Source organism: Pongo pygmaeus, chromosome 15, assembly GCF_028885625.2.
Source record: "Pongo pygmaeus isolate AG05252 chromosome 15, NHGRI_mPonPyg2-v2.0_pri, whole genome shotgun sequence".
Taxonomy (NCBI): Eukaryota; Metazoa; Chordata; class Mammalia; order Primates; family Hominidae; genus Pongo; species Pongo pygmaeus.
In genome coordinates this window covers 74,774,429-74,797,409 of record NC_072388.2, presented here as the reverse complement: position 1 = coordinate 74,797,409, position 22,981 = coordinate 74,774,429, and the positions used below count along the sequence as shown (strand labels likewise).

The 22,981-nt window shown below is 40.0% G+C and overlaps 1 protein-coding gene across 50 annotated transcripts in view; it reads right to left on the bottom strand.

The window, feature by feature from the left end:
* TTLL5 (tubulin tyrosine ligase like 5) overlaps nucleotides 1-22,981 on the bottom strand; it is a 295,613-nt gene that overhangs the window by 93,937 nt on the left and 178,695 nt on the right. The window lies entirely within an intron of this gene.

Sequence of the window (22,981 nt, the reverse complement as noted above, 5' to 3'; positions counted from 1 at the left end):
CAGTTGCTCAATTGTATACCATCTGCTAATCTTCTTGGAGAACACACCAAAAAGCTCAGAGCTTATCTATTAAGTTTTCTGAGTGCGACATTTGATCTTCAGTGATCCTTCTTGAAGTGCCTCAGTGTGCATGTTATCAGACAGTTAAAAGGGCATGATCTTTCCCAAGAGACTTCTAGACGTATGGAGAAATATGGTGAGCACTGATCAAATATAAATAAATACTTCAATACATTAGTGAAATGTTAACATTATTCACAAAGCAGTGTGCTGAGTGACAGTAAAACAAGGTGACATCGTTAGGGAAGGAGGAGCCTGAGGAACCTATTATCTCTTTTCTCATTAGTGAGGGAAGAGAAAAAAGCTTACTGAAGATAAAACACCCAAAACTACTGAATAGCTACTGGCTCAGCTAAAGGAACGGAGTGAGCTGTGAACGAAAGGGGGAGCCGCCAAGAAAGGTATCTAGGTTCAAGGCAGGAATGGGCTGATCCAGTAAACAAATGAATACAAAGGAAAGAAACAGGTGAAAAAGAAGAAACTGCTTTAGCTGGCTAACCTTGAGATTTCCACACCAATTAGGGCAGGTGCTGCTTTGAATCCAGAATGAAACTATTAGTTACAACTGGACTAAAGTTCAGAAAGCCCATCAACAGTGATTCTGCTTTCGTTCCTGCTTTGCTGGTTACAGAAGTTTCTAGCTACAGAAAGCAATCTAGACTCAGTGATTAGATTTTACAGGATTTATGTAACTATGAAGCTTACATCAGAATTCATCTCACTGGCTAGATTGGTTCATTTGCTAAAAGCTGTTTTAATAACAAATATCCCCAGGAGACATTCACTTTAATGCCTTCTTGTGTATCAGAAATCAAAGTCTGAAACCAAACCAGGCCCCTTTATGTGGGGATGATCATGGACAGGTTTGCAGGTATGTGAATATGAGGTGGGGGGTCTGTGGATATATAAAGGGTAGGACAGTGGGCAAAAGAAGATCAAATAAGGAATTGTGGATAAGAAAGGATGTGTTCCTCCAACTGCACACATATTGAACGGACTGGAACATCATAAATTTTTATAATGAAATCTGTTTTTAATCTCATCAGTAACATAAGTCCAGTCTACAAATCACAAAAGGAAGTTTCTCAAGCAAGTAGAGGCTTTTAGCAAAGAGGCAGGCATTTTTACAGTGCAACACTGGGTGCAGGCAGAAATGCTCAGCTGTGTAACGTAATAAGTGCCATGAGAAACTTGCTTGCTTTGAGTTACAGTGGGTGTTACTCAGTCCATGGTATCTCACACTTAAAGAACAAGCCTTGGGGTTTGCAGTATGCAAGTGCTATAATGATCGACACAGCGGAGGCCAGGTGTACCATAACTTGGCCTTTCCTTGATTTCTGGTGCCCAAGTTTATATATCTAAATATTCCTTTCTAGGCATCTCATACTTTCCATTTCAATGCAAAATTCCATCCCATTCTTGAACTTCAACAAGTTCTATTTTTCTAATAATGTTTTCTACTCCTACCAAAAATTTTGAGGTTCAATCATTCTCTCCAAAATTTAGTGTTTTTCCTTGCTCAATGCTAAAATGTAATGTTGTACACAGGCCCTGTAAATATCTTCTAATTGATTTACTTTACTTCTACAACAGAGTATACAGAGCCAAGAGAATTAGCTGTGGGAAGGCTCTGTGCTTAACATCTGATTCAAAGTGAATTACGCTGTATTTCCCCTTTACATATGTAGCAGATAGGCAACAATATTGCAAATTTGTCTAAATACTACATTCTCTTATTAGCCTATCCATTTAGAACTTTATCTTACTTTCTATTTTGTACTGTGGCACTGCAGGATGAAATGTTCTTCTCTACAACTGCCCTTCCTGCAGCATACCTGCAACCTCCAGCCAATAAACATTGAAGAGCTATACTTTTCCTCTGGTTTAATATCTGTTCCATCAAATGGATACTGGTTTTAGGGAACTTGGAGGGAATCTGAAAAATGTAAAGCAAAATCTCAACAGAAGTTGCACTCTCCATAAAGATATGCAGAGGACTGTGACACTTGTACAGAGGGTGATTCCACGGTCCATTTTCCCAGCCTCCTCCACCCAAGTCCAGCCAAACACAAGCTACCATGTACAAGGATGCCCCTGCTCTTTTTGATGGTGCTTGCAACTGTGAGTGTGCTTTCAATTGTCACAAGGATGGGGGTGGAGGTGTCACTGACTTTTAATAGGTGGAGGTCGGGGTGTTAAATATCCAGAAATGAAAGGACTAGTCTTGTATTAAGAAAATGTGTGCTGCTTAAAATGCCAATGGTGTTTCTGATGAGAAACACTGTAAGGCCATGAAGGAGGTGCTTTCTGGGGAGAAATTATTTCTTTACAAGAAAGTCTATTCACTTCAATGGCACTTTGTGAAATGTACAGATATTTAAATCTTCAAGTATTAGGAAGATGTCAAACTCACAGTGGTGGATACAAGTTTTCCAAAAGTCAAACTTTTCCTGAAAAGCTGTAATTTTATCACTGACAACCAATACTGTCAGTTGTATTCTTTGAAGTGATAGGCTCACTGTTTACTTTTGAGGAAACAACTGCCAAATATCCAAATCCAAATAACCCTAGTTTGTCTATCAGATAGATGCTCTTTCAAGTTCAGGGTCACAAATGCCTTTCCTTGAGACAACTATTACATACTAAGCAGCCGAATTGCTTTATGTGTACATCTCATTTTGTCAGATAGAATATTAAAAAGATATACACTCCAGGGTTGAGTTTAAGAAAATAATTATTACTGCTTATGAAGGATACTCTTAAGCAGCACTGGCATTTCTTCCAAGTGAAAATGCTATGGTGGTCAAGAACACAGTGACTTCTATTACAGTTTGGTGCCATTGCCTGGATCTGTGCTAAGGCACGAGCAGTTTTACAAAACCCACCATCGTTTTTGTACCATTGGTGCAAATGTCAACACAGTGAAAAAAGTAGAAATGTCTTAGTATCACTATGAAAATGTTTGACTCTATTGGCTTCCTCAAAGGGTCCTGAGGATCCCCTCTCCTCCCAACCTCTCCACAGCCCCCAGGTCCAATAACAGCACTTTGAGAATCACAGACCTGCTGCAATACATATTTTAAAAATTTAATTTGTAATCAAACCTTTTAAAAACCTTAATATTTTCTTACACAGAAGGAAAATTCTAAGCCCAGATGACTTCAAAACGAATTCTATGCCAGGCGTGGTGGCTCACTCCTGTAATCCTAGCACTTTGGGAGGTTGAGGTGGGTGGATCGCTTAAGTTCAGGAGTTCGAGACCAGTCTGGTCATCATGTTGAAATCCCATCTCTACTAAAAATATCAAAATAGCCAGGAGTGGTGGCTGGTGCCTGTAATCCCAGCTACTCAGGAGGCTGAGGCAGGAGAATCGCTTGAACCTGGGAGGCGGAGGTTACAGTGAGCGGAGATTGTGCCACTGTACTCCAGCCTGGGTGACAGAGTGAGACTCTTGTCTCCCCCTCCCCACAAAAAAAAAAAAAAAAAAAAAAAGAATTCTATCAAACAAGAAGAAATAATTCCATCCTTTCACAAACTCTTCCAAAAAAGAGGAGAGAAAAAAAAAAACTTCCCAACTCATTTTATGAGGTTAGCATATCTCTAATACAGAAATCTGACATAGTACAAAAAAAAATTACTTTTTTTTGGTCTTTTCAGACCAATATGCCTGATGAACACAGATACATAAAAAAAACTTTAACACAATATTAGCTAATAAAATCTATCTATCTATCTATCTATCTATCTATCTAATCAACCAACCAATCAAATACACTAGGATAATATATCATGGCCAAGTGGTATTTACCATAGGAATGCAAGGGTAACATTAGAAAAAAAGTCAATCATATAATTCACCACATTAAGAGAATGAAGAAAAGTCATATATTAATACCGTTAGACATGAAATGCATTTGACAAAATTCAACACCCATTTCCTGACAGACACTCTTAGTAAACTAGAAAACATTTCTATTCAACAGCAGTAAAGAATGACCTAGCCAGTTTAAGACAAGAAAAAAAGATATTATTCATTGACAGATGATTGTTTACATAGAAAACCTTATAAACTTTACAGAGATACTGCTAGAACTAATAAATAAATGTAGCAAAGTTGCAGTAATCATGGTCCATAAACAAAATGAAATCATATTTTTATATACTAGAAATACACAATTGGAAAATGAAATTTTAAAAAGCAATACAACTCGGCTGGGCGTGGTGACTCACACCTGTAATCCCAGCACTTGGGAGGCAGAGGTGGGCAGATCACAAAGTTAGGAGTTTGAGACCAGCCTGACCAATATGGTGAAACCATGTCTCTACTAAAAATACAAAAATTAGCCAGGAGTGGTGGCGGGTGCTGTAGTCCCAGCTACTGGGGATTCTGAGGCAGGAGAATCACTTGAACCCGGGAGGCAGAGGTTGCAGTGAGCTGAGATTGTGCCACTGCACTCCAGACTGGGCAACAGAGAGAGACTCTGTCTCAAAAAAAAAAAAAAAAAAAAAAAGCAATACAACTTATAATATCATGGGAATACATCAAATACCTAAGAATAAATCTAATAGAAAATACATAAGGTCACTACACTGAATTTATAAAACATTAATTAAAGATATTAAACAAAACCTACATAAGTACAAAGATATACCATGTTGACTCACTAGAAGACTCAATATTGTTAGAATGTCTATTCTGTATTTCAGATATTGTTTTTCTCAGTTTCACAATTTCCATTTGGAAATCTGTCTTTCTTATTATATTATTATTGAGATGGAGTCTCACTCTTGTACCTCAGAGGCTGGAGCACAGTGGCGTGATCTCATCTTACTGCAACTTCTGCCTCCTGGGTTTAAGCAATTCTCCTGCCTCAGCCTCCCAAGTAGCTGGGATTACAGGCATGTGCCACCACGCTCGGCTAATTTTTGTATGTTTGGTAGAGATGGGATTTTGCCATGTTGGCCAGGCTGGTCTTGAACTCCCAACCTCAGGTGATCAGCCCGCCTCAGCCTCCCAAAGTGCTGGGATTACAGGCATGAGCCACCACACCTGGTCAATATTTTGTATTTTTCATTCATTAAAGCATATTTTCCTTTACGTCCTTGTGCACAGTTTTAAGAGTCACTTTAAAATCCGTGTCTGTTAATTCTATCATCTGGGCCTTCTAAGGATTGATCTTCATTGATTATGTTTTATTCTGAGGATAGGTCATATTTTTCTATTTCTTCCTACATTGAATAATTTCATATTGTATCCTGGATATTGTGAATGACATGTTGTAGAGACTGGATTGTATTACGTCGCTCTAAAGAATGTGTGTGTATGTGTTTTAAGTAGATGGTTAACCTGGAGAAACTCATATTGCAATTCTTTCTTCTCCTCCGTGGGCTGCCCCTCAGATCAGTTCTTTTTGTGTTACCTGCATGCTTTGAAGTATGTCTTGCATATGCATTAGTCAGGGGTCAGTCAGAGATTTGGGAAAATTTTCTACATAGAATTTAGGCTCCCCTTTTCTGGAGATGTCTCATTTCTAGAGTTCCCCTCTCCCTCTACAGCAGATGTGGTTGTCCTGAACTCCATCTTCCAGTTCACCAAGCCAGTTAGACTGCAGATTTTGGGGCAAGTTTTATCAGCTCCATGTGGTGCAAACTATGACTTGCCCTTAAGTGAAAACGCAACAACAGAAAACAAACAAACAAAAACCCAGAAAACTCACCCCTGGCAATTCCCTTCTTTCAAATGTTGATTCATCTCCAGTATCAATCAGCTTTTGTTCACCCTCCAGTGCCTTTAAATAGTTGTATTTTATATTTTATCAAGTAGGTTGATCAGATAAAAACATAGCCAGAACTGGGAACTACCCCCTAATCAATCTACAGATTCAAAGTGATCACAATAAAAATTCCAGCAGGCTTTGTTTTTGTTGTTGAAGAAACTGACATGTTGATTTTTTTTTTCTTTTCTTTTTTTTTTTTTTTTTTTTTCTTCTAGCATACCTCTGATGGCAGGAAAGGTTGATTTCCACATTATGGAAAAATCAAAGAATCTATATTAGTCAAAACAATCTTGAAAAAGAGAACTTACATCACCTGATTTCAAGACTACTACAAAACTACCATGATCAAGACATTTCTGCTCATCAAAAGACATCACTAACAAAAAGAAAATGAATAAGCAAGACATGCCTTTGAGGAAAAATATCTGCAATATAGGTATGTATATGTGACAAAGGATTTCTAGTGATAAAATATAAAAATGCCCTATTGGTAATTGTTGATTTAAATAATAAAAATAATGAGATTTAAGAACACATAAAAGATTGGAACAGTCAATTTACAAAAGAAAATATGTGAATGGCTAACAAGCAAATGAAAAGTTCTCAACATCAGTACTCATCAGGGAAATGCAACTAATATCTTACATCTACTAACATGACTGAAATCAAACGGACAACAATATCAGATGTTAGTGAGCATGAAGAGCAACTAGAACTTTCACACATTACTGATGGGGGTGTAAAATGATACAATCGTTTCAGAAAACTACTGGTCAGTTTCTTATAAAGTTAAACATATATTTACACGACAGGACAATTCTACTTCTAGGTATTGACCCAAAAGAAATAAAAATGTGGCTTAAAAAAAAGTTGCATTAAGAATTTTCATTGAATTTGTATTCATAGTAGTCAAAAACTGGAACCAATCCTAATGCCTATCATTAGAGAAATAAATTGTGGTGTATTCATACAATGAGTATTGCTCAATAAAAACGAATGAACTGCTAATATAAGCAACAAAACAGATGAATCTCAAAAACACTGTATTGAATGAAAGAAGCCAAACACAAAAGAACAAATATTGTATGATTCCATTCATGAACAGGCACAGCACATCTACAGTGAGAGGAGTCAGAAGAATGATTACTAGTGGGGAGGGGCAGTATTGACTGGAAAAAGACGCAAGGGAATTTTGAAGTGTGATGGAAATGTTCTGTATGCTGTGTTGCATGGTGGTTAACAAAGATATATAAAATTGCTGAAACTCATCAAATTGAACAGTTAAAATATATATATTTTTTTTCTCTTTTTTTTTGAGACGGAGTCTTGCTCTGCCACCCAGACTGGAGGGCAGTGGCATGGTCTCCGCTCAATGCCACCTCCACCTCTGGGTTCAAGCAGTTCTCATGCCTCAGCCTCTCAAGCAGATGGGATTACAAGCGTGTGCCACCACGCCCAGCTACTTTTTGTATTTTTAGTAGAGATGGGGTTTCACTGTGTTGGTCAGGCTGGCCTCGAACTCCTGTTCTCAAGTGATCTGCCCACCTCGGCCTCCCAAAGTGCTGGGATTACAGGCAAGCCACTGCGTCCAGCCAAAATAGATGATTTTTTAGTTTACGTAATTATACCTCAATTTTAAACAGACAAACATGCAAACAAAAAGTTACAGCATTTTCACTTATCTTTCATTAAAACTCCTGTTATTATTTCCTGTTTTTATAATATCCTGATTTTAGCTATAAAATAACTTTTTCTCTCTTGTACTTTGCAATACTGGGATCATATGTAAAGATACATACCTAAGTAGTTATTTCATTTCAGTGCAATTCAATCCACATTTATTGGACACTGTTCCTAGGTGCTTACGGACTACCAAGAAGAAAAACACATAGTTCCTGCTTTTTAAAAGCTCATGATCTAGAGCAGTGACTTGTCAGGTGAGTCAACAGGAAGAATGAGGAGGTGAAAAAATGTCAGGAATAGCAGGACTCTGGAATAAGTGACATTAACACAGGGGTTTAAAGCCCAGGAGATGTTAGGCAGAATCAAGGGCAGCTAGCTTATATGTTAACATTAGTGATGAAAATCATGTTAGTCTGAATGACCCAGTAAACTGGCATGAAGGTCTGAGGAAGTGAGAAATGCAAGGACAGTGACAGTCTTGGTGTAAATGAGTCCTATGGATGAAAGGCAGAAACAATGGTTGGCTCTGAAAGTAAGCTTGATGATATATTGATAATAAAAGTCAAATGTAGTTAGAAGAGAGTCAAGGGTCATAATAGTTAAATTTAGCACTGAAATTGCACAGTGGAGGCTCTGTAAAGAATAAATCTGTTTATGAAATGCGTTCAATGAATGATTGATAACTACTCTCATTAGTGAAAAAGAAAAGCTGAATTGCACTTAGATATAAACTTAATACATACTGAAACAGTCTACTAAGAAATCTTCATGTAAAAGGTAAATTATAAATTAACTATAACTGTTAATAACTGCCAGTAACTGCTGACTGGGAACACTGATAGCTAGCCAAATGAAATCTGTGCTTAACATTATTTAAGTGAGTTAGACGGACCTGCCAAGAGTTCACACTCATGGTGACAAGTGCTTTGATTCTTAGAGAATTTATGTGTTAGAACAAGATTTTTAAGTGATCTCTAAAAATGACGATACTAAAGAAATTAATTTTTTTTAACCTTTGAGTTTACACCTTGAGATAAGAGTATACTCTCTTCTGCTTTTCCTGTTTTGAACCTATGGAGTTATACAGAAATGGTTCTTCTATGGGAAGAGTTAAAATATAATAGGGATGGTGTTAGAGATAATGAAAAGCTCAGAAATAATCTGGAAAAGCTATGTGAACTTTTGATGCTAGGTCAAAAGCACGTAACTAAACGAAATTGTAAGTGCAAGCTGATCTCCTTGCTTGAGAACAGGGTAAAAGGACTTAAAAACTTCTAAATAATGTGTTTATTTGAGAGGACGAAAGTCTCCTGGGAAAGGATTAAAGAAATAATCCAAGAAAGAAGACAAAAAGAAATAAAAGGTTTTGGGTGCTGGGAAGGAATCAAACCCAATGCAGGCACTGAGATAGTGAGAATTCAGGAGGCCTTGCACTCTGGGTCCACACCACGGGTCTGCACAGGACCACCTGCAGAAGGGAAGGCAGCAACGCAGTGACTAAGGCTGAGATCGGGCGCAAGCCTGCGAGGTTCAGATCCTGGCTCTACCACTAGAAGCAACATGTTTAACTTCTCTGTGCCTTGGTTTCCTTAGCTGTAAAATGAGAATAAAAATTAATCCCATCTCTCATAGGGTTGGTCTAAAACTTAAATGATAATCTATGTACAGCATTTAGCACATGGCATGCATAATAAATGTTCAGTAAACATTAGCTATTATTAACATTCTTCCCATGGAAAGTGAACCCAAGCTTTTGGGGCACAGGGGAACCAATAAGGGTACTAAACAACAAGAACTGCTTCTGAGAAAGAAGAAGTATACTACTTCAAAGCAGTATTTACAATGCCTTTACCAAGTTTTGTGTCTATGTGGGATCACCCGGGTGATAAATGAGGGTAGCCAAACTATTGGATCCAAAAAAAAGATGCCAGAATCCTCAGATGTGTGAGCAGGAGAGTAAAGTCCATTTGCCAGTCTCACCCGCCAGAGAGAGCGGCTGCACGGTGGCCCCTGCTGGAGGGAACTTTCCTATGGTGGAAGCCTGCTGCTCCACACCAATCCCGCTGCAGAATGCTCTAATTCTGGGCAGAGTGGCTCCTGTGGGGAAGTGGGGTTTACTAATAATGCTGATTACCAGAGAGAAGCAATGGTTCAGGCACTGGATGTGAGCACTGAGGAATGAGAAAGATTACCAAATCTTCCTCCCCTCCCCCAAGGCTAAATTACCAGCAGCGGCTATATACCCTTTCACCTTTTCAAAATGAAACAAAACCAAAGCAATTTTTTAAGAATCAAAGCATTATATTCTCAATGCCTAAAACCTGAGAGACAAAAAGGCATAGAGAAATTCATCCGTGATCCAACAACCAAAGACGTCTGCTACATTTTGTCAGCATGTTGACGTATATTCTTCCTCTGTGTGCATTTCCCTTGCACAAACAGAATGAGTCCATACTCTATGCTTTATAACCTGCTTTTTTCATCTGATAATAAGTTATGAACATTTTCCCACAAGATAATATGTGGTTTTGGCAGTTCTTATTCCATTAACTTTTTTTTTTTTTTTGAGACAGGGTCTCACTCTCACTCAGGCTGAGTACAGTGGTACAATCGTGGCTCACTGCAACCTCTAACTCCCAGGCTCAAGCAATCCCTCCGCCACCTCCGCCTCCTGAGTAGCTAGGACTACAGGTGTGTGCTAACACACCTGGCTAATTTTTTATTTCTTGTAGAGATGAGGTCTCACTATGTTGCCCAGGCTGGTCTTGAACTCCTGGACTCAAGGGATCCTCCCGCCGCAGCCTCCCAAAGTTCTGGGGTTACAGGCGTGAGCCACTGCACCTGTCCTTCTATTGTTAAATTCTATTATATTTAAAGTCAACCTAAACCCTTAAAGTCTTCTTTACACTTGAATTTTTGAACTCATGTGAAAGGCTTTATGTTTTTCCCTATTAAATTCCATGAATTAGATTCATTATTCTAGCCCGTTTAAATCACGGTGAATCCTGCCTGTCATCCCAGGTATTCATTATTCCACGGAATTCCTACTTCATGTTATCTTAAAACAGAATTCACGTGTCTTCTAGGTACCTAAGTGCCTAGCATATACTAGACACCTAAATAAATATGAATGAATAAATTCATTGATAAACACTGGGAACTATGAGTCAATGACAGAGTTCCAGAAACTTAATTCTCAAACTTTGATTTATTGTTTGGGTACAGCTGCACATTTAGTCACCAATTTTTTTTTTTTTTTTTTTTTGAGACGGAGTTTCACTCTTGTTGCCCAGGCTGGAGTGCAATGGTGCGATCTTGGCTCACCGCAACCTCAGCCTCCCAGGTTCAAGCGATTCTCCTGCCTCAGCTTCCCTAGTAGCTGGGATTACAGGCATGTAGCACCATGCCCGGATAATTTTGTATTTTTAGTAGAGACAGGGTTTCTCCATGTTGGTCAGGCTGGTCTCGAACTCCCGACCTCAAGTGATCCGCCCACCTCGGCCTTCCAAAGTGCTGAGATTACAGGCATGAGCCACCGCACCCGGCCCCCAATTTTTTTATTTTTATTTTTTGAGACCCTGTCACTCAGACTAGAGTGTAGTAGTATGATCTCGGTTTACTGCAACCTCCGCCTCCTGGGCTCAAGCAATCCTCCCACCACAGCTTCCCAAGTAGCTGGGACTACAGGTGCATACTACCATGCCCAGCTAATTTTTTGTATTTTTGTTAGAGACAGGATGGTCTCAAACCTGTTGCCCAGGGTGGTCTCGAACTCCCTGCTTGGCTCAAGCAATCCACCTGCCTCAGCCTCCCACAGTATTGGGATTACAGGTGTGAGCCACCACACCCGACCAGTCGCCAAATATTCTTAATGATAGTATTACCACATTCACATTTCTCTTTTGTGCTCACAAGATTTCATTATGCCTTGGGGAAACCTAGTTACAGTAATTCCTTTGTAGTCCCCTGGTGTTCTCTTACCAAAGTAATTCTACCTTGAAGGGAAATGAAGTCAGTCTAGCATAACTTACTTTTTTCATGAATCAGTGCTGGGCTTAAATGATTCCCTTCTACTTCTCTAAGGACTGCCAACTCATTGGTTTGCTAATCTATTAGATTTTGGCCTAAAATTGACATCTCAATTACCAGTTTATATATTCGGCATCTAACTTATTTCTATCTCTTCCTTCTTTTCCCAGCATACGACCTCCTTCTTTGTGCATCAAATCATCTACTGAATCACTATCACAAGCACCAGAAACATAAATCAGAAATTAGCCATCATAAGAACTGCTCTTTGTGGATATAGTAAATTCAACAGAGAGAATAAGGTTGACTCAATGAAAAAGATTAAGAATATGGGTAGGATCCAAATAAAATATCTAATTTGAAACACAGAATTACAAGCTCTTGAGGAGAGACTTCTGATTAGCCACTCAATAAGCAGAGATACAGAAAAGGAAAAAGCAGCAGAAGTGATGATGGGAAGATGCTGGGGAGGGAGATGTTTTGGCTAACTTTACTTTGATTTTATTAAATAACTGTGTGACAATTACATAAATTTGGGAAGAATACATTGAGGTATCATGTCAAAAAGCTAGAAGCTGATATGTCTGCCCTTTAAAAGTACAATGAGATTCCAGCCAGCTGGACCTGACAATGGATAGAGAATGTGAACCAGACTTCTGCTGTTTCCACACCCCTACCACTCCATGATCAATGGAATGATCCCCAGGAGGAAGAAATAAGGACAAAGCTGGATTTCTTGGTACATCTGGCAGAGACCCTGGGAGCAAGCTTTATGGAGCAAAAAGCTGGATATAAAAACCAAACCTTTCAAAAGGTTAAGTTCACAGCACTGTTGTAGAAGGCAACTTAGGATTCTAGCAGTGAGCTGGTTATGGAGATAGAGACTCCCTGGTCCTTTATCTATTAGGAGTCTGGATCTGAAAAGACAGATTGGTCCTCAGCCTTATGAACATGAAATGTCTTTGATCCAGTTCTTTATTTTGGCATAACCAGCATACCACACGAAGCCTAAAAAAATCTAGCTATGAACTAAAAAAGAAGTGAGCAAAGAATGACCTTTAAGAAAGCCAAAGGAGAACTCCCTGACACCAGTTCATTCAACAATGAAGACTGAGTCCGGCTCAGCAGGATTTTTATCAAATCGAGGGAAACGTCTTTGTGACAGTAACATCAGCACACATAAGCACAGCTGGCCCTTACTGTAAAACTGGACCGCCATCACCTAGCTTTCACACTCTGCAAAGGCAAGCCAGGAAAAGTTTTTAGAGTGGAAGTTAATGTGCAGATTGTCTAGGGCAGCTGACATGCCAGTTTCCAAGAACTTCTACATTGAATTGTAGCTGGGTTCAAACCTAGTGCACATAAACAGTTTGCAAAGTGTCACAAATTTAGAATTCCTGCCCCATCACATCAGTTAGGCTCCCTTCACTTCTCTTTTCCCCAGGAAGCAAAATATCAGGCAACTTGGAACAGTGAGGCCTACAGTTTTTCTGGCTCCAGTAACCTGCCTCTGCCCCCTTCCTTCAGTTGGCCAAGGGAAATAGGAGACAACTCCAAAACTCCACCTTTTTTTTAAACCTTCTCCACCTGTACTTTTTCTTTCTTTATAAAGATATTTTTATAAAATGGGGAAAATACCAGAGAAATCACAGGAGATTAAAAAAAAAAAAAAACAGCACCAAAGGGAAGAAAAGAAAATGTATACTTATAATTAAGCCTTTCCCTTACCGGACCACCAGCAACAGCAGCAGCCACATTTTGGAACTTGTTAAAAATGAAAATAATGGAGCCTCACTCCAGGCCTACTGGAATTAGAAAATCTGTGGTTGGGCCCAGCAATCTGCATGTTAACAAGCCTGTCAGGTGATTGTGACACACACAAAGAATCACTGGCAGAGTGGTTAAGAGCATGAATTCTGCCACCATATTGCTTGGGCTTGGATCCTGACTGCCTTTCATCAACTGTGTTATCTTGGGCAAGTGATTTCATTTCTCTGTGCTTAGTTTCTTCATTTGTAAAATGGGGATGATAACAGTACTTACCTGATAGAGTAGCTGTGAGCACTAAATCAGTTAATACATGTAAAGCTTTCAGAACAGTTGCGTACACAGTAAACATTAGTTATTAAATGAATTAAGGTACATAAGTTAAGGTACATAAAGCATTTAATTATTATTAGTTACTATTATTTCTCATTTATGATCTAGTTTTTGAGGTTCAATGGGACATAATCCAAATTTCTCACAAACCAAGAGAAAGTCCATATTCCTCTATGGCAAACCGGACCCTCTTGGTATAAAGAATCTAATCAGCTTTGGTATTAAATGTGATAAAAAAAGAAATACAGCCGGATGCGGTGGCTCACGCCTGTAATCCCAGAACTTTGGAAGGCCGAGTTGGGTGGATCACCTGAGGTCAGGAGTTCGAGACCAGACTGGCCAACATGGTGAAATCCCATCTCTACTAACAACACAAAAATTAGCCAGGTGTGGTGGTGGGTACCTGTAATCCCAGCTACTTGGGAGGTTGAGGCAGGAGAATCAATTGAACCCGGGAAGCAGAGGTTGCAGTGAGCTGAGATTGTGCCACTATACTCCAGCCTGGGCGACAGAGCAAGAGCCCCTCTCAAAAAAAAAGAAATACAGAACTTGTACTTTAGGAACTTAATCCAATGTAATTATTTGCCTCTAAAGCTCTAAATTCAGACATTACACTTGCCAAGGAAGAAATGCATGATTCATCTCTATGTCTGCCTTATGGACTAATTCCTCACACTTCGAGTCCATAAATGGCCTGGAGGCCAACAGGGAACTCTTTCATTATCTCTTGTAATTCTTTTTTTCTTTTTTTTTCTGAGATGGAGTTTCACTCTTGTTGCCCAAGCTGGAGTGCAATGGTGCGATCTTGGCTCACTGCAACCTCCGCCTCCCAGGTTCAAGTGATTCTCCTGCCTCAGCCTCCCTGGTAGCTGGGATTACGGGCATGCGCCACCATGCCTGGCTAATTTTGTATTTTTAGTAGAGACAGGGTTTCTCCATGTTGGTCAGGCTGGTCTCGAACTCCCGACCTCAGGTGATCCGCCCGCCCTGGCCTCCCAAAGTGCTGGGATTACAGGCATGAGCCACCACGCCTGGCCAGTATCACTTTTAATTCTTTACATGCTATCATGATATCATGGTTTGCTTCTAAAATACTGTAACTATTAAACCATATGCTTTTTAAACCATAGCTAAAATGACAGATCACATTTACAAGAAGTGTTGACCAACACCTGTGTGATTACGCCATTGTAAAAATCCAACAGGACCAAAAAATCCACAATTTCTATCCCCTAAAGTCACAAGATTTCCCTTATGTAATTCCCCACCATGTAAAACAACCATCCTTACTTGCCTGACCTGTTGGTTTAAATCTATTTAAAAAAATAAGTTCTATTCAGGAGAGTCAGCATACAAAGCAAGTCAAAATTTAGTCTAAATTGTAAATATTATACAAGTCATATAGTGATAGTTAGCCTCTTCAGGCTATTGATGTTTTCTGCCCACACACAAAGCTTCTCTATGGAATTGGCATTTGACAAAAGTAAAACACTATACAAATGCATAGACTAGGGTAAAGATATTTGTAATGCTGAACTCTATCGCACCAGCCCCTAATTTTTTTTCATTTTTGTTCACAGAAAGATTCTTATAATCCACCAGTGATAGTTTCTTTTCAGAAATATTTCCATCTGTCCTTTGTATGTTATCATCAAAAAAACAGGTCTAGGCTGGTCTGGGACGCCATTGTGGAAAGACTGGTACTGATTTTCCTCCCTCTAAAAGTAGGAAAGTTAAAGTAGAGGAAAGAACATGAGCTTTCACATCAGAAAGACCTGGACTCAAATTCTTGGGCCATCAGTTACCTCAGGTGTGACCATGGACAAATGGTATCACCTCTAAGACAATTTCATCATTTATACACGAGGATAACAATACCCACAATACAACCCTGTGTTCAGCACAAATCATACAAAGCACAGGATCTGGCATAAACCAGGCGCTCAGTAAATGTGGTTAAGCTCCCTTTTCCTTCTCCTGTTCCTCTCTTTCACAACTTACAGCACAGATTCTTATTTCAAAATAAGGGAGAAATACTTCTGAACTAATACCAAGTTGTAGGGCATTTCAAACAATATAAAAGTTAATTTAAAAATTAAAAACATGCTGACTACCAAAATGTGTAAGTACTAAAAAGTGCAAAGAAGAAGGAAAAAAGTCACCCCTAGGGCCATTCTACAGCCATGAGGAGTCCTTTGGTATGTCTCATTCCAGTCTTGACCAGTACATTGTGATCATACTATTCATCTTTATCATTTAGTATTAATGTCAACACATAATGGATATATTTATGTAGTTTAAAAATAGGTGTACACTTTTTTAAATTAAGAAAAAAAACTCCTGCTACTCCTCCAACTCTGTATGCCACTGTGCTGGGAACAGGACACTAGCTTTAGAAAACAAGAGAAGGGAACAACTGGCTATGGAGAAAAATCAAGGAAGCCTTCCAAGTAGAAATGACAATTTATCTGCATCTCAAAAGATGACCAGTAACTTGCCAACTGGAAAGGACATTCCAGGCATTAGGAATAGTATATAAAAGAACAGGGAACAATAGGAAAGCCAATGTGGCTAAATGGCAGGAGTGTGGAGGGTGGAGAGATGCTGTAATGAAAGCTGGTAAGACGCAGATCTCTCACATATTCAGAAATAGAAATGTTACTGGTCAAAACTTCCATTTAGGCAAAGCACTGCACAACAGCTTTAACTGGAATCATTCATGCACTTATGACGAAGCTGCAATGAAAAGGCTAAAAAAAATTAAGGTTTAGGTAATGGAAAGGCCATGAGTGAGTGTGGCTTAGAGTGACCAAGAATGAGGACAGCCAAGTCTCACCACCACTACCATCATTAGTGTGAGGGCTTTCTAAATGCCAGACTCCAAGCTGAGCTCTTTATATGCCTTATCTTTGTTAGCCTTTATAGCAACCTGTTGAGACAGGTATTATCCCATCTTACACATGAGAAAACTGAGGGTTAGGTTAAGGCCTAAGGACATACAGAATAAAGGAAAGAGCTGCTTTTGAACCTAAGTCTTGAGGTCTCCACAATTATAATGAGAAACAGAAAATCATAACTTAAAATAGCCCCTGCTAAAGATTTTCTAACAATTATTGCTATAGACCTTTGTTTTAGAAATACTAAAGTCATCCAAAGATCCACACAAATATGCTCAACTGATTTCTGACAAAGTTGCAAAACCGATACAATGGAGGAACAATAACCTTTCTAAACCATTTGTGTATTAACAAATGAAGTTGGAGCAATTGAACATACATAGGCAAAGAATGAACCTCAACCTAAATCTCATACCTCATACAAAAATTAACTCAGATTAGATCACAGATTTAAATATAAAATAAGCCAGGCAAGGTAGCTCACATCTGTAATCCCAGCACTTTGGGAGGCTGAGGCGGGCGGATCACGAGGTCAAGAATTTGAGACCGGCCTGGCCAATATGGTGAAACCTCATCTCTACTAAAAATACAAAAATTAGCGGGGAGTAGTGGTAGTCCCAGCTACTTGGGAGGCTGAGGCAGGAGAATCTCCTGAACCTGGGAGGTACGGTTGCAGTGAGCCGAGATCATGCCACTGCGCTCCAGCCTGGGTGACAGAATGAGGCTCCATCTTATAACATAACATAACATAACATAACATAACAAACATAACAAACATAACATAACATAACATAAAATAACATAAAATAAAATAAAATAAATATAAAATGAGAAACTATAAAATCATCCCAAAGATGACTTCTAAAAACATTTCAAACAAAGGAGATGCTTCCATTTTAGCTGTATGCCACATGAGGACAATGATGAGAAAAAGAAGAGGAGGTGCCAGGCACTGCGCTACATGCTTCTGTGCTTTATCTCACTTTAACCTTGCCTCATGTTACATATGAGGCAACTGAGGCATAGCTAACTGCAGAATCTGAGCACTCACCTGCTCTGCAGTGCTACCTGCCTTATTGCTACCATTGCCCTACATGTGGTGGCTGCTCCTCTGAAATGGGAAATAGTTGACACAAAAAATAAGATTTCATTTCCTTCTTGTGTAAGATGAACTTTTAAAGGTGTCTCAACAAAGTTTAAATCTAGATGGATGTGAAGATCCAGCTGAACCAGGAACTTCATTTAGTAACCCCCACCTTTCCTTCTCCCTCCTTGGATGAATGGTTAGGCCAAGAGGAATATGAGTGTTCTTGACCAGCTGGAAGTCATAAGGTCAGGGAGCCCTTCAGCTCTGAACAGTATATTTACATCTCAGTTCCACAGTGGGAAGAGTGGACTTCCAAGAGAAACAAAGGTCTAAGCCTCCAAATAAGTGCATGCACTTCCACAATGGTATCTAGGAGGGCTTCAGACTAGAGGGTTTTCAAGTAAATGGGATTATTACTGATGGAGAGAGAATCCTATCTGTCACAAGGAGGTTCTCAACTCCTTTCAAGTTCCTCTCAGGACAGCAAGGGGAGAAAATATCCTGGACTGGTCAGGCAGGCTGCTCTCTGTCCATAGAAAAGAAATTTGGGCATACTGAAAGGAGTTTTAGCAAGCAGGTGCTTTGCTGTTCAAAACTTGCCTCCACCTTTCTTCTTTTTGCTATGGAGGCAAAAAGGGCACTGAAATATACCAGGACTTCTTCAAAGTGGACACCACCTTTGAGGTTGACTCAAAGGAAGTGTCCAGGTATGGAAGGGTTAAGGCGTGTCCTGTGCTGTCATCCCTTGATTATTATCACTTTGAAAAGCCGCTGGGTTTACAGGAAGAGTGTGAGAATACTGCAGCTTTCCTAGCCAACATTTGGTTCCCATTACCGTGAATAATCTCTTTCCTCCCTCCTTTCCCCAACCCCCACCCATTTTCTACTTTTTCCACATTTTATATTAAAAGTACATCAAACACTTTTCTTCCTTTTTAATATTTTCCTTAAGCTTTTTTTCATTCAGTTTGCTCGGTTCTATAACTTTTTCTGGTTATTCATTACTTAGGGAGGGGGGAGGATCAGGCTCCCTGGGTAAAATCAATCAAAAACAAAACCAGGAGAGAAAAGACCTAAGCAGCGTGGAGGGAAGATGAACTTGACTCACAGGGATTCCTTCTAGTCTTAAGGAACATTAAGAAAATAAAGAGCCCACGGAGAACCCTTCACCCTCCTGATTCTCAGCCTCCTCTCAGTTGTACTCCTGCCCCAAACAAAACACTCTTGAAGTAATATATCTGAAGATAGGGTCCACTCCTCATTTCATCATCAGTAAAAGTGGGAGAGCGACAGTCCAGAAGAATAGACAGAAAGGTCAATGGTATGTAATGTTGGCAAGGGTGTGGAAAAAGGGCATGTTTCTGTACTCCAGATTGGAGGATATACTGGGATAGGCTTTTTGGATGCCAATTTGACAGTATCTGTAAAAATTCAAAGTGGACATTTGATCCAACAATTCCACTTCTAGGAATTTATCCTACAGAAATACACACATGCACAAAGATCTATGTATAAGGAGTTCCCTACAGATGCCTCATCAGGATACGGCTTAGTGCTCCTTAATAGAGGGATGGAAAAACAAATTATGGCACATTCATACTTTGAAAAACGACATAGTGGTTAAAAATATTTAAGTCAGTTTATATGAACAGACTGAAAAACATGGAGACATATTAGGATAGAAAAACATCACAGAAAAATACATGAAAAAATATACAAACCAACCTTTTAAGTATAGCTACCTCTGAGAAGATTTCATTTGCCACCTAATCTTTCCATATGCGTATTTTTTAGACTACTGTAACATGTGGCTACATGTGTGTACCACTTGTACAACTATTTTTTTTAAGTATGGACATAAATATTTCAGTCTATAGAAAATAAAAAAAAGTAAATATATAGATCCCTTCCCAATCCCCCGATTTACAGCCCCATGTAAACTGTCCTGAACTGGAAGAAATTTAAAAATTAGAACCTTTCTTAACTTCACAACATGTACTAAGTCAGATTTAGGGAAGTAGATCATATGGAAAATTATCAAGGGAATCACCCAGAAAGTCAGACCAGGTGACAAAGAAAAGAATAAATAGGAAAGAAGAAATAATGACTCTAAGAGGCCCAAAAGTTCCCAGTCACAGTCATGGTAATGAAGCCAGTGAATACGAATCTAACCAAAAACTGTATTCTAAGTATACTGCAAGGATGGGGGGAAGGAAAGAATGCTGTGGGTATGTGTGTTTGTGTGGGTGTGAAGGGTGTAGAGTAAGAGTGCAAAATCTTTTTCTGACAGAAAGTTAATAGATAATATCTAAACCTAAAATCCAAAAATGGCAGAATAAACACAATTTAGAACTATGAAGGTGATATGGTTTGGCTGTTTGTCCCCTCCAAATCTCATGTTGAAATGTGATTCCCAATGCTGGTGGTGGGGCCTGGTGGGAGGTGATTGGATGATGGGGGTGGATCCCTCAGGCATGGCTTAGCACCATCCCCTTGGTGATGAGTGAGCTCTTGCTCAGTTCGTTCACATGAAATCTGGTTGTTTTAAGAGTCTGGGATCTCCCGTTTCTTGCCCCTGCTCTTGCCATGTGACATACCTGCTCCCCTTCACCTTGTGCCATGATTGGAAGCTTCTGAGGCCCCTGCCAGACACAAATACTGGCACCACACTTCCTGTATAGCCTACAGAACTGTGAGCCAATAAAACCTCTTTTCTTCATAAATTACCCAGCCTCAGGTATTTCTTTATAGCAACGCAAGAATGAATTAACACAGAAGGTAAATAACAGAAAAAGCAGTTACAAGAAAGTTGAAAGCAATTATTTCTAGGGCATGGAAATTAAGGTTGGGTAGCAGTGGGAAGAGAAAAGGCAAAGGATTCCCATTTTCATTATAAACCTTATAGAATGACTTAACTTTTAAAACTATAGTTCTGAATTATTGTGGGAACCAGCCTTTGAGATGGCCCCCAACGATCCCCATACCTCCTAGTATTCCTAACATCCTTGCGTAGTTCCCTCCCACACTGAATAGGGCTGGCCTGTATAAACCAACAGAATGTTGAAAAATGACTGTGTCTGAGGAACAGAAAACCAAACACCGCATGTTCTCACTCCTAAGTAGGAGTTGAACAATGAGAACACAGGGAGGGGAACATCACACACCGGGGCCTGTCAGGGGGTGGGGCGCAAGGGGAGGGAGAGCATTAGGAGTAATACCTAATGCATGCAAGGCTTAAAACCTAGATGACAGGTTGATAGGTGCAGCAAACCACCATAGCACATGTATACCTACATAACAAACCTGCACGTTCTGCACATGTATCCCAGAACTTAAAGTATACATATATAAAAAATGACTGTGTCTGAAAGACACAAGTATAAAAGCTAAAACTATTACAACTCTTAGAACACATGTGGCAAAAGCTGTATGACACTGGATTTGGCAATGATTTCTTGGATGTGACACCAAAGGCACAGACAACAACAACAACAAAATAGACAAATTAGACTTCATCAAACTTAAAAAATTTTGTGTATCAAGGGTTACATTGTCAACAGGGTAAAAGGGTATTCAATGGAATGGGAGAAAATATTGACAAATCATATATCTGTTGAGGGTTTAATAGCCAGGATATATAGAGAACTCCTAAAGCTCAACAATAACAAAAACAACCTGATTAATAAATTGCCAAAAAACTTAAACAGAGATTTCTCCAAAGAAGATATACAAATAGCCAATAAGCATCAAAAACATGCTCAACATTACTAATCATTAGGGAAATGCATATCAAAACTACAGTAAGATCACACCCGTTAGGATGGTGATATGATTTGGTTGTGCCCCTGCCCAAATCTCATCTTGAATTATAATCCCCATAATCCTCATGTGTTGTGGGAGGGACCGGTGGGAAGTAACTGAATAATGGGCACGGTTTCCCCCATGCTGTTCTCGTGATAGTGAGTTCTCACGAGATCTGATGGTTTTGTAAGCATCTGGCATTTCCCCTGCTGGCACTCATTCTCTCTCGTGCTGCCCTGTGAAGAGGTGCCTTCTGTCATGATTGTAAGTTTCCTGAAGCCTCCCCAGCCATGTGAAACTGTGAGTCAATGAAACCTTTTTTCTTTATAAATCACCCAGTCTCGGGTACTTCTCCATAGCAGCATGAGAACAAACTAATACAGATGGCTACTATCAAAAAGACAGAAAATAAGTTTTGAGGATGTGGCAAAATTGGGACCCTTGTGCACTGCTGGTGGGAATGTGAAGTGGTGCTGCAGCTATGGAAAACAGTATGATGGTTCCTTGAAAACTTAAAAATAGAATTACTCTTCTTCTCCAAGACAAAATCTCAAATGGCAGATGACACCAGTGCTATGGGAGGGTCTAGATCGCAGGTTTGCTCAGGGCCCACACCACAGAGCTTACAGAAGCAAGACCAAGTACAAGGAGTGTGTCATCATCCGCATGCTGGGCTGCCTGGACAAGAACATGAAAATCAAGTCCCTGGAACAGATCTCTCTCTTCTCCCTGCCCATCAAGGAATCTGAGATCATCGACATTTCTGGGGACACCCTCTCACAGATGAGGTTTTGAAGACTATGCTTGTGGCAAAAGCAGACCCACACTGGCCAGTGGACCAGGTTCAAGGCATTTGTTACCATCAAGGACTACAATGGCTACATCAATCTGGATAATTGCTCCAAGGAGGCAGACAGTAGCATCTGTGGGGTTATCACCCTGCTCTCCATCATCTCCATGCAGCAAGGATCCGATGGAACAAGATCAGCAAGCTCCACACTCTGCACTGCAAGTGACTGGCTGCTGCGGCTCTGTGCTGATGCGCCTCACCCTCGCCCCCAAAGGCACTGGCAACATCTTAGGTCCTGCACTCAAAAAGCTGCTGCTTATACCTGGTACTCATGACTGCTACACCTTAGCCAGGGGTTGCACTACCCTCTGAGCAACTGTGCCAAGGCTACCTTTGATGCCACCTCCAAGATCTTTTTGTTTTTTTTGTGTTTTTTTTGAGACAGAGTCTTGCTCCATCACCCAGGATGGAGTGCAGTGGCACGATCTCGGCTCACTGCAAGCTCCGCCTCTGGGGTTCACGTCATTCTCCTGCCTCAGCCTCCCGAGTAGCTGGGACTACAGGTGCCCACCACCGCGCACAGCTAATTTTTTTTTTTTTTTTTTTTTGTATTTTTAGTAGAGACAGGGTTTCACCGTGTTAGCCAGGATGGTCTCGATCTCCTGACCTCATGATCCGCCCACCTTGGCCTCCCAAAGCGCTGGGATTAGAGGCATGAGCCACCGTGCCCGGCTGCCACCTCCAAGATCTTGAGCTA